Consider the following 12282-nt stretch of genomic DNA (forward strand, 5'->3'; position numbering starts at 1 on the left):
GAAGAGAACCAATGAGAGAAAGCGAACATTAACTGCAGATGACACATAGCCAATAGGATGTCTTTGTTTTGTTTGTGAAATATATAAATGATCCCAGGCAACTTGGATGGTAGCGGTCTCCGAAGAAACATCTGCCACTGTGTGGAAATGCCAGCTCCTGGTCATTTCTCAAAAAACGAGCGCGCATAATTGTTGGATGAATGTAGGTCGTGTTTGGTTAATGGAGTCAGATAACTAATTCGAACAATTTGGTAAACTGTACATTTTGATAGTTAAATCCCAACAACCCCTCTTTATAGCATATTCTCCACTATACGACAACAACAACAACAACAACAACAGATTGTCAGGAAATGAATGCAGGTCTTTGGTATATGACGACCCTCCCTTGTGACATGTTTATTTTACTGTGCGGAATAAGATTCCCCCCAATATACAACATCAACAACAAACTATTATTTATGGCCAAAATTGTGCAGTGTTTGTGTGTAGAATAAGTTCCGATTTACATCAAAATGCCTGTCTCCTATTGGTTTGCGTCACGGCATCATGAAAATGACTATCTGCTATTGGCTGAACTACTTCCCACAATGTCCTTCTCTTTCCATTCAATTCAGAACCACCATCAACAAAATACTGTAATTTCTGTACTGTTTTTCTTAGCTATAGGTCCAAGGCATGCTGTGATGCTAAAGGCAGAGGCTAAAACATCATAACCATGGAAACAAAGCTCGTGCTTTACAAATACATTTGATTTGATTAAAAGCTTGGTAACCACCTTAATGACAACCCAAAGTGCTGTATAAAAAGTGTACAATAAACTATAAAACCCCCTCTTTAATCCCCACCCAACAACCCAAAACATGTAATACACAGACACACACAATGGTTGAAACAATAAAACAAAAATAAATAGAAATGATATATGATTATGACAAGGCACAGACTAACCCTGTGAGGAAAGGGACCTGAGGGAGGGTTATCCACACTCGTATGTTATGCTGATAGCCTCTGGAATTCAGCCATTGAACCACACCCTACCAATGTGGGCACCCAAATGAGGAAAGACTAAAATATAAAAATATAAAAACATAACACAAGTAAAACAATGCTTATTAAAAGAAACGTATGATAGAATAAAATAATAGAAGTTGATCGCCGATCGTTAGTTTTTTTTAAAAAACATTTTCAAAGGGCATGACAATCATTTAGAGTGGAAGTCTTAAAATCATTTTCAATTCTTCCTTCCCCTTCGGCATCCACCTGCTTCTTCACTAGACCAGCTCAAGTCACAACTGTTGGAATAATGTACATAAGTTATTCAACTTTACTATAATTTATGTGTGTTATATGTTTGCTTGAAATATTGTGGTTACATAATAGGATCTTCTCACAAGCAAAAGTTTTCCACTGCACCCTAGAGAGAACTAACGGTGTGAATCAGTTACAGATTTGACCCGCAGGCCGAGGTTATTTCCTGAAGATAGCGTGAAGAGAGTTAATCAGTCACATTTCAAATAACTCGTTGTTGGGCAAGAACTGGTTTCAACTGGAACATTTAACCTTGAAACGCACCACTTCCGTTTAGCAGTTGAAACCACATTGTAACTAGGGCGTTCCTTTTCTAAATAAAAGGCAAGCAGAGGGAAGACTGCTTTCGAGTGAGTTGGAGGATTGTACCCGAAGCAGTTTTCCGTTCACTTCCCTTGCAAATAAAACCATCCACAATTCCCTGTGTCTTTTTGTATGCAGGTTTTTGTTACAAGTGTTGGGTTGAACCTGACACAAACATAGTAAAAAAGGTTTTTCTTATGTTAGTACTTCGTATATGCTGTTTTGTAATCCTAGTTTTTATCAGGGTTATCAATGTTCTAATTAGCAAAGGTTTCTATACCCCCTATACGGCGATTTCACTTTGGAATTCCCATCAAATCCTTGGGGTCTACTGTTACATAAAGTATGCCTCGGAAAAAAAGATGTTTGCCCGAGAGCTTTGAAATTTTAATTTGAAATACGTTCTCAAAGCGAAGCACATTAACACCGCCCCGAAAGAACATGGAGTGCAAAATATTTGAAGCAGATGCTTCTTTGAAATATGAATTTCCACAAAACTCGTGAGTCCATTTGCAAAAAAAAAAAAAAAATCCATTGGTTTTCTCATTTATTTGCGGTTTTATTTCCTTCTTTGCAGGTGGTGCGGCACCCGTGCGAACACGTTTGACATTTGCCTCGGATTCTCAAGCCATCTGTGAGTTGCATTCAATTATCTCTCGGAAATCACATTCGCTATCGAGGGGAGGGAGATTGTTTGGCGTTTCTTTCTTTTTTTAAAATTTCTCTTTCTTTTATGGCCGTTAATTCCGGCATATGTCTATCTAGTGTTGGGAACTAATGATCAAATGTACCGTTTACCTAATTACCGTATTTTCTGCCCTATAGGGCGCACCGGGTTATAGGGCTCACCCCCAAAAAATAGTTTTTGGTCCTATATCTTCCATAGATAAGGCGCACCGGATTATAAGGCGCTACAATGGGAACGTGGACAAAACAGTCAGATGATTCAGTCCAACTGATTACCCCCTTAACATTCCCAAAGCTTGCAAAGAAGCAAATACGTGTCGTAGACACGTGCGGATGCGGTGTCCGTACGATGTCACTCAAATGCGTCATTTCAAATATCATTCGGAAGGTTAAAGTCTTGGGATTCGAGAAATGCCAACCATTCCTTAGTTTCTATTTTCTTTTTCGCTCGCAACTTTTCTGTGCATATGACAATAAACACTTGGAATTGAGTTTAATTCACTCAACTCATCACAGCAACGTCAAGATGGTTCTAAAACAAGATACCGGGAAAATATAAAGCCGCATAGCTCACCTAAGTTCTCACGTTCAATAATGTAACGCAATCATGGTCTTCTTACAACCGTGAGTGAAGTAAATCCAGGAGAGTAAAATGTTTACAAATACAGACTAATGAAACATGTTTCTTTATGGCGTAGTTTAGCAAGCTTGCTATTCAGTCATCTTTTTCGGCCAATTGCAGGGTTTGTTTTGGCCTTCTAGCCAATCCGAGGCTCCGAATAACTTCAGCCAATAGCGATCGATTTGACTGATGATTGACACATCTTTTTCGGCCAATTGCAGGATTTGTTTCGGCCCTCTAGCCTATCCGAGGCTCCGAATAACTTTAGCCAATAGCGATCGATTCAAATGATGATTGACACATTGGTTAGCCAATTAAACGTCGGTATATAAATCCCAGCATACACCGCGGACTACTCCACGTTCGGGGGAAAATCGAGTCGGCGGCCGTTGCGTAAGTTGCGAGACCTTGCGACTTAATATTGATCCATAAATAAGGCGCACTGTATTATAAGGCGCATGGTCAGCTTTTGAAAAAAATTGAGACTTTTAGGTGCGCCTTATAGTGCGGAAAATACGGTAGTTATCTGACTCCATTAACCAAACACAACCTACATTCATCCAACAATTATGCACGCTCATTTCTTGAGGGAAAAGATGAACATTTTCACACGGGGGCAGATTTAATTTCATTAACAATTTAGCTAAGTGTACTCCATCGAAAACGGCCGAATTAGTGACGTTGGAGTCTGTGGGAAGCCTTCTTCCGAACTCCTTTAGCTTTTTATTATTGGCTCACGTCTCCCCGCAAGATGGCGTCTCGGCTCCTCACATGGGCGTGCCAGTTGTTTGCGCGCCTTGAGGTCTGGCTCTTCTACTACAGCGCCTGTCGTTCAGCGTCAGCAAATCCACGAGTCCCGTTATCAAAATTTCCTAGTCAAAATATTACGCATTTCGAACAGCCTGCCGAGTCAGTGAATATCTACTGCATTAAACTCATCTCATCTCATTAGCTGCACCGCTTATCCTCAGTAGGGTCGCGGGGGTGCTGGTGCCCATCCCAGCAATCATCGGGCAGTGGGCAGGGGACACCCTGAACTGGTTGCCAGCCAATCGCAGGCATGTAAATTTGTAGTCAATCGTATAAAATCCTTTATAGTCAAATGCATAAAATCCTTTACTAGCTATTTGTACCAAAGCCATATCCTCCTACTGGGAGGTGGCGAGAGTCAAGAACACACTCACATTCACCAAATATTCATTCCACTTTCCTCTTCCCAACCTAACACTGAACATTGCCCACAGCGCTGCAAGGGGTAAGTTCCTGTGCCCTATCATCAGTAAAGAGGCTTGATAGCAACACTTGTTATTTTACATGTACAGTTTGCATATTTTATCCAAAAGAAAGGGATTTGTACACCGTAAATCCCGTCTTTAAAGCGTTTGACCTTTCATAAGCACGCTAGTTGACTGGTTTCCATGGTGGGTTAATAACATTACCGTTTAATATGTACTTGTACATAAAACAGCTTTCCAAATTGATGTTAAGTATGTGTAAATTTGCTTGTTCTGTATTATCAATGTACAGTATAATATTCAATTGCATAGTGAATTTCTTGCCTTTAGCAATAGTTGACTAGGGATAATGGATTGCGGCCAAAACAGTGCAGTTAATTTTCAAACAGACCACAATGGTATGTTTCAACGGCTATAAATGAGGAAAAATGCGCTCTGCCAACCCCTGCTCTCAGCATTAGTCAACCGGGGATAATGGATCGCAGCCACAACTGTGCATTTCACTATTGGTGGGACAGAAAAGCACGCCTCCCGACCAGGGTTGGGTAGGGTTACTTTAACTTGATTACTTCTAATGACTTTTGGATTACTCCAATATCAAATATGCTAATAAAAGACAAAAGAAACTAAATATGAATAAAATGACAAAATTTTGTGCAGGCTTGGGGAGTAACGGAATACATGGAACGGCAAAAATGATGTTGGCAAGCTGTTTGGATTTATTTTCATTTTCTTTCTGTCGCATTTTATGTTAGTTTTGCCGGAGATCAAAAAGATCAAAGCCAGGAGAGAAAGCTTACCACGTGTTGTGAGTCATCATTTTATTCATATTTAGTTTATTTTGTCTTTTATTAGCATATTTGGTATTGGAGTAATCCAATAGTAAGTGAAAGTAATCCAGTTAAAGTAACCCTACCCAACCCTGCTCCCGACACAAGTCCCTTATGGCGGTCCCCTCTTGCAGAAACATGGGATTGGGGATAATGAATCTTGGCCGCACAAGTGTAGTTCATTTTAAAGGGCTGAATGGTGGGGGAAAAAAAGCTGGCAGGCAGGATACAAATTCATTATCTCAGCACCTGTTTGAACCAAAATAGTGAAATGAATTTTAGGAAGAAAAAACCTGCAAAACAGCCGTCAGACCAAACACAAACGCGCTCTGACTATTCCCTCCTCACAGCAATACGCGATCAAGGATAATGAATCGAGGAATATTTTTCAACCTGTGAAGTTTTTACTTTTTCCCCTATAGCGGGGTTCTGTTCGGATGGTTCACTCTACTGCAAAAAGGAGAAAAAGAGGCCTTCAAAGTACAGCGAGGAATCAAGTGTTTCACGGATCCGAGTGGAAATAAGCAGGGGTGTCATTTTAGCTGGGGGTCTAATGCTAGGATAGAAATCTCACGGGGGCCAGACTAGTAGAAAGGATGTAAGAGAGGGAGGAAAATATAATGGAAGAAAGATCGATAAGAGAGTGAACAAAGGAGATACATAGTTAATAAGGGGGAAAGAAGGAGTGAGCACAGTAGAGAGAGCAACATTAAGAGAGAAAAGAGAAAGTCAGAGAGAGAGAGCAAGAGAGCAGAGATGGAAAAATGGAGAGAGCAAGAAATAGCGAGAGAGAGATGGAAAAAAGGAGAGAGAAAGAGAGAGAAGGAAAAGAGTGAGAGAGAGAGAGAGAGAAATTGAAAAAGGGAGGGGGAGAGAGAAAGAAATGGAAAAAGGGAGAGAGAGAGAGACAGAAATAGTAAGAGAGGGAAATAGAGAAAGAGTGAGAGAGAGAGAAATAGTGAGAGAGGGAAATGGCAAGAGAAAGAGAGGGAGAGAAAGAAAAATATTGAGAAAGGGAAGAGAAAGAGAGAGAGATAGAAAAAAGGAGAGAGAGAGAGAGAAATCGAAAAAGGGAGAGCGAGAGAAATGAAAAAAGGGAGGAAGAGAGAGAGAAATGGAAAGAGAGAGAGAGAGAGAAATGGAAAGGGAGAGAAAAGGAAAGAGAGAAGGTTTATAAACTCAGAGGGGAGAGAGAGAGAGAGAGATGGAAAAAGGGAGAGAGAGTGAGAAATAGCAAGAGAGAGGGAGAGAATTAGAAATAGTGAGAGGAGGAAATAGCGAGTGAGAGAGCGAGTGAGAAAGGGAGAGAGAGAGTGAGAGAGCGACAGATGGAAAGAGAGAGGGAGAGCGAGAAATAGCGCGCGAGAGAGAGAGGGAAAGAGAGAGAAATGGAAAAAAGGGAGAAACAGAGAGAGAGATATGGAAAAAGGGAAAGAGAGAGAGAGAAATTGAAAAAGGGCGAGAGAGAGAGAAATGGAAAAAGGGAGGGAGAGAGAGAAATGGAAAAAGGGAGGGAGAGAGAGAAATGGAAAAAGGGAGTGGGAGAGATAGAAAGAAATGGAAAAAGGGAGAGAAAAGGAGAATTGGAAAGAGAGAGAGAGAGAGAAAGAGAGAGAGAGTGAGTTATGGAAAAAGGGAGAGAGAGAGAGAGAGAAATGGGAAAAGAGAAGAGGAGGACAGAAGAGGTGGGGGAAGGTGAGAGGGGAAAGCAATAGAGAGAAGGGGAAAGAGAGAGATAGAGAGTTTCTTTGCCCGAAGCAACTAGCTTCGATGACATCAAGTGGACATATTTCGAACTGCAGCCCATTTCTCTTTTGCGCTTCTTTCGGCGAGCCGGATGAAAACCCTGGGCTTGCCCGCGGGCCTCATGTCTGACACCACGATTCCAACCTATAGTTAAAAAAAACTCAAGAAGATGAAATCCAGCGTTCCCGGTGCGCGCTGTTCTTTGAAGGCAGGTGGAGTGAGACGGCATAATCACCGATCCCTTCCCGGCCCGATAAGAAGCAATCTTCAATGCCCGGCCAAAATGGAGCGCTAATCTACGTGACATCACCGTTTCTTTGAAACGCTTTGAGAGACGGGCCACTAATCTGCCGGCGGAGACACGCTGTTCTCCGTTAGATGAGCTTTTTCGTCTCTCGTTTTCCTCTTTGACGCACATTGAGGAACTTTGACGTAAACGGCCCTCAGATTCAACCAAAGCAACCCTGAAATGATGGCATTTTTCAAAGGACAGGATAACCGTAAATATGATGAAAAACACAAGTTATGTATATTCTTAATGTGGAACAAAACGAAAATGTGAACAAGGCATTGCCTTATACGCAGAGACAGAAATATGACAAAAAGGGAACTTTATTGCATTCGTTGAGCAACGTTCAAGCCACGTTCGAAATTCGTTCAAGATACGCTGGGCTTGATAATGTGTTCAAAAAGACCTCGTGATGTTTTTCTCGGAATCTAAAGTGTTTTTTCCGGCCCCGACTCGCTCAGTCAACATCTTGTGACTTATTGTATCAACATTATCTCATAACATCCTGCCAGATGTCTGCACACCAGGCTGCTGACTTACAGTTGATCCACAACAGCACTGTGTCATTGTATGTGTGCATGAGTATTTTTGTCGAATAATATATCTGGGCAGAGAGCAGCCCATGGTTTTCTGGGCTGAGTTGATGACCCTCCATATGGTTTTACTGTTGAAGTGCAAGCTTGCAATTTCCTCCACACTGTAGTTTTATTTTTGTAGTATTTTTGTGGTGTTTTTTGCAGTGTTTTTTAATTTTTGATGTGGTCCCAGCAGCCAGTTGCGGCCCCTGTGGTGACAGTTTGAGGCCCCTGCCTTAATATGAAAGTCTAAAGGGACAGTGTGTATTATTGAGCGACTCCTGGTGGGAAAACATAAGTCATCAAAACAATTATTGATTTACAAAATAAGCAAAAATACATAAACTGTTGAATAAAAGTCTGTTTTAAAATACTCAGAGGTAGAGAAATGTGCATTTAACATAAAGTTGGCCTCATTTAGAAGGAGCTGGCATTATTGTCGGCCATCTTGTTGCTACACGGTACCCCCCAAAACAAAAAAAATATATATTTCCCTTTTCTTTTTTTCCTTGTTTTTGTCTGGATTCTTCTTTTTTACTTAGTTGTCATCTTTTTCTCTTATTTTTCTTGCTTTCTTGTTTTTTTCCCTTTATTTACCCCCCTATCTTTTTTTTTTGTTTTCCCTTTTTTGTCATTTTCGTCATTTTCTTTTTCCCTTATCTTGTTCATTTATTTCCTGGGCGAGGCTGGGCAAAAAAGGAAAAGGTCAACTTTGTGTTTTTTCCTTTTAGCACTCGTTTTCCGGTTGCACAGTCGATAAAGCAACATCAAGTAGTCAAATAATACACACTGTCCCTTTGATGTAAGTGAAGCCCATGTAAGTTATGGATTCATTTATTACTGATAGATTTATTTTCACTAATTTCAATAATTCTTGATATTTTACAGCATGGTGTGCTAGGTGCACGAAAAAAGCGTAAAATCATATAGAGTCATCAACACAGCCCAAAAAGCATTGGGCTTCTGTCTGGTTGCACATTGCCGGCTCTCATTACCACCGTAAAACCTTACAGAGCCATCAACACAGCCCAGAAACTCATGGGTTGTTCTCTGCCCTGGCTGGAGGACATTGCTGACTTGTGCTATCAGGGCAAATCTTTACAGAGTGTTATCAACACATCCCAGTAAACCCTGGGCTGCTCTTTGTCCAGTCTGGACAACATTGCCGGCCCTCACTTCCACAGCGTACAGTACATTGATATAAATACTATTACATTCTATTCTAGTACAACAAAGGTTGTGAAGAGGAGTCTAGGTAATCTGGTTTTAGTCTGCCAAGTCCGGTTCTCGTAAAAATGGCTTGAATGTTTCTCTGGTCTGGAGTTTTCAAGTCAAGTCATTTCTATTTGTATAGCCCTTAATCACAAAGCGTCTCAAAGGGCTGCACAGGTTATTGCAACCCACAGACTATTATTACAGACTATTAGTACACCATCCCCTGATCTAAAACCTACATGAGGGCAAGGAAAAACTCAAAAACCTCAACATGAGGAAAATGAAGAGTTTGCAAACCAAGAAAATCTCTAGAAAAGACTAAAAAATCTCGCATCTGTATCCCCTTACAAATTGGGACAAAATAGTTTGTCCTGGATTGTCCGCAAGTAGGAACTGGAAAATCCGAGAAAAACTGTTTAGTCTGGCACTTCTCAACAGTAGTAGGGTCAAAGAACCAGTGACTGCTGGTTTTCAGGTCTTAGTAGTTCTTGGATTGATTTGATTGAAGGATGAAAGATCTCAACAGCAGAGTCGGATCTCTTCTTTTACTTGTGATCAGTCAACGGCTCAGTCCTTCTTCATTTCTATCACTCCGGCCCTTCGTCTTCACCGCACCGACCAGGTTAGGAGATTATAAAACACCCCCTGGATTCAGTTCAAAGTTTTTGCCTTAGACTATGGTCTTGCATGCCTCTGTCATCAAGTGATTACTCTGGGGAGTATAACGACCGCATTAATCCCTCCGAAATTGATTAAGTTTGAGTGAACCTAAATGGGTCTTTTAAAAAAATCTGAAGGGTAGCCATTACCCAAGTCGATCAATTATCTTCTAGAGACAGGGTAGGGTCTGGTAAAGACTTTCTGGAAAACTGACAAGTCCAAATTATATTTATTTGAAAAATGATCCTTCATTTCTGGTTTCAAAAAGGGGGGTATTTTCGGAAGTGAGAAAAAGACCGAGGCCATCAGATCCATTCTGTTCGAGTAAGGGGACTAGTCCATACCTGTCGAGCTCCACGGCTCCATGCCCTTACAAACTGTCGTATTTTCCCTTACAAAATAATCTAACACCATATATTGTTTTTCAAACGTGTTTATTTACCGTAAATTCCGGACTATAAGCCGCTACTTTTTTTCCAAATGTTCAGCCCTGCGGCTTATTCAGTGAAGCGGCTAATTTATGGAATTTTTCTCACGGCCACCAGTGGCGCGGGAGTTTGAAAGGTACGATTAAGACCAGTAGAATACGTGCGCCAAGAAAAACTGCAATCTCTAAGTTTAAGCATATATTTTCTGTAAAGGTAAGATACGTTCCGACACTGAGAAGATGCTCTTGATGGCGATAGTTAAGAGATCTAAGTTGAAGACAACCCACCGTGAACTTCACCTTTACGGGATGCTTTTTCTTCACAGGTATGTTTGATACATTGCGAGCGTGATCCTACTAGCGTGTTGGTACCTTTCAAAGGCACGGTTTGGGATGAAAGTTATATTATTATTATTATTAAAGCTTTGAAAACTCTCTCGGTGTACTGTCTTTCTTCGTAAATATGTGTAACCATGTATAATATGTATTTGCAACTGTATATTTTTGTAATGTATGTATTTTAGAGATTTATTCTGTTATGTGTTTTATGGACCAATCAAAAATAAGGGGCGGAGCAAACGCGAGCTGATGGGAAATGTGGTAAAGCTGAGTTACCGGTAGATCTGTCTGTTTTCGCAGCGGACAATATTGGATATATATTTTTCCCACCCTTTGGAAATATACATTTTGTTTCCTTGGATTACTTTCAACGGGACCCCGACTTTACAAGTCTGCATCATACCTTAATTACGGGTATCATTTTCCACTCTTGATGCCGACTGAGGTCCTGGAATTGAGTACTTTATAAAAGAGCATGCTACTTACCTGGCAGGGGAGATACCATGATCATGAAGGTGGGCTGTAAAGCTAGGAACTTACCTTATCTTTACTGTTTAGGACCTAACAAGGCTGTAAAGCTAGGACCTTATCTTTACCGTCACAAAGCTATGATCTTTGATTTTTGCAACTCGGAGATGGCATAGGAGCTTGCTCTGTCCACTCCACGCAACGGCCCGGTATTGCAGTACCTCCGGGAACGGTGCATTCGCAATGATTGCAGCAAGGCTTTAGGGCTAGGACCTTAGCTTGGCCTTTTGGCTGAGAGTAAGTGTCCCGGCTCCTAGGCTTTGTAGCGTATTATGAACTGACCGATAACGGATAATGGATAATGATTTATGAACAAGCTAAATAACCCTTAAAACCCCTAAAACCCCATGCTGTAATCGTGAAATGGCGCATAGACCGATAACAGAAAATGGATAATGAATAAAGAAGATAGAACAATAACCCTTAAAAAATCCTCTAATTGATAAAGAATATAGAATAATATACCTTACCTTGCGTTTTTCCGTACAGATTTTCTTCTACGTCGTACACGTCTTAAAATGCATAATAAACATACTTTGTATGGCAAAACTGTACAGGTTGACAGGTATGCTAGTCTGTTGACACCTTTGATATTGCTAGGATACTTATTTTGAGTAATCTGGAAAATGTAACCATTAAGTTAGACTTGTAGCTGCCCACCTAAACTCATTGCCGGGGACTTGAGACTCCACCACAATCTGGGACCTTAAGACCTGGATTCTTGTTATAGGGAATTGCGACTTTATTTGGAACCTAAAGAGTATTTAGCTTACAGGACAAGAACTTGACACTGATATTTACTCTAGAGCTCTTGTTGGTAATAGGAATGATCTGAGAGGTGTTGTAAAAGGATAGTGGGATGTTTGGATGTGACCTAAGGGATGGGCAGGGCACCTGTATGACGCGGCAGGGGTAAACCAGTGAAAGCTGTCGGGCCTTCCTGTTGAACAGAAGAGTGTGTTGTGACATGGCCGTTTTCTTGTGTCCCGTTTCATCTGGAGGGACGAAAGCATGACTGACTTGGGTGCCGAGGTGCCTAACTTGTTTGGGCATTTGGGTTGGCCATGGTCCCAAAAATGTTTGTATGTGTTTTTTAGCAATAATAACACAAAGTTAACCATAGTTCTAGACGCAATATTCTTAATCTCCCGCACCACTCATACCCCACCCTCCTCATCTCTGTATTCTGCCAGGAATGTTTTTTTGTATTTATATTTGAACACGTGAATAGTTGGACATTGTTTGACTTCGTCTTGTAAATTGTTCCAAAGTTTGACTCCACACACAGACACACACATACTTTTCCTGGTGGTTCTCACCTTTGGGATTATGAATTCACTACAGCCCCTTAAGGTATAATTTCCCTCTTTCCGAATGAATCATTTATGGATGTTTTCTGGCACCATGATTTTGTTGACCTTAAATAGCAGTTGTGCAGTGAAAACATTTACAAAATCATCCAATTTTAATAAAGTGGATATCCTACCCTGTGTATGGTTCTAATTGCACGTTTTT

At 40.8% G+C, this 12282-nt stretch overlaps 1 long non-coding RNA gene and 1 pseudogene across 1 annotated transcript in view; both read left to right on the plus strand.

The window, feature by feature from the left end:
- Positions 1-12282, plus strand: part of LOC148346307 (uncharacterized) — a 530417-nt gene that overhangs the window by 98465 nt on the left and 419670 nt on the right. The window contains exon 2 of the long non-coding RNA XR_015848223.1: positions 2192-2248. This is a non-coding gene — a long non-coding RNA (uncharacterized LOC148346307). The remainder of the gene's footprint in view (positions 1-2191; positions 2249-12282) is intronic.
- On the plus strand, positions 10826-10950 carry LOC148346310 (U2 spliceosomal RNA; annotated as a pseudogene).

Source organism: Urocampus carinirostris, chromosome 20, assembly GCF_059441175.1.
Source record: "Urocampus carinirostris isolate Australia breed hairy pipefish chromosome 20, RoL_Ucar_1.0, whole genome shotgun sequence".
NCBI classification, from domain to species: Eukaryota; Metazoa; Chordata; class Actinopteri; order Syngnathiformes; family Syngnathidae; genus Urocampus; species Urocampus carinirostris.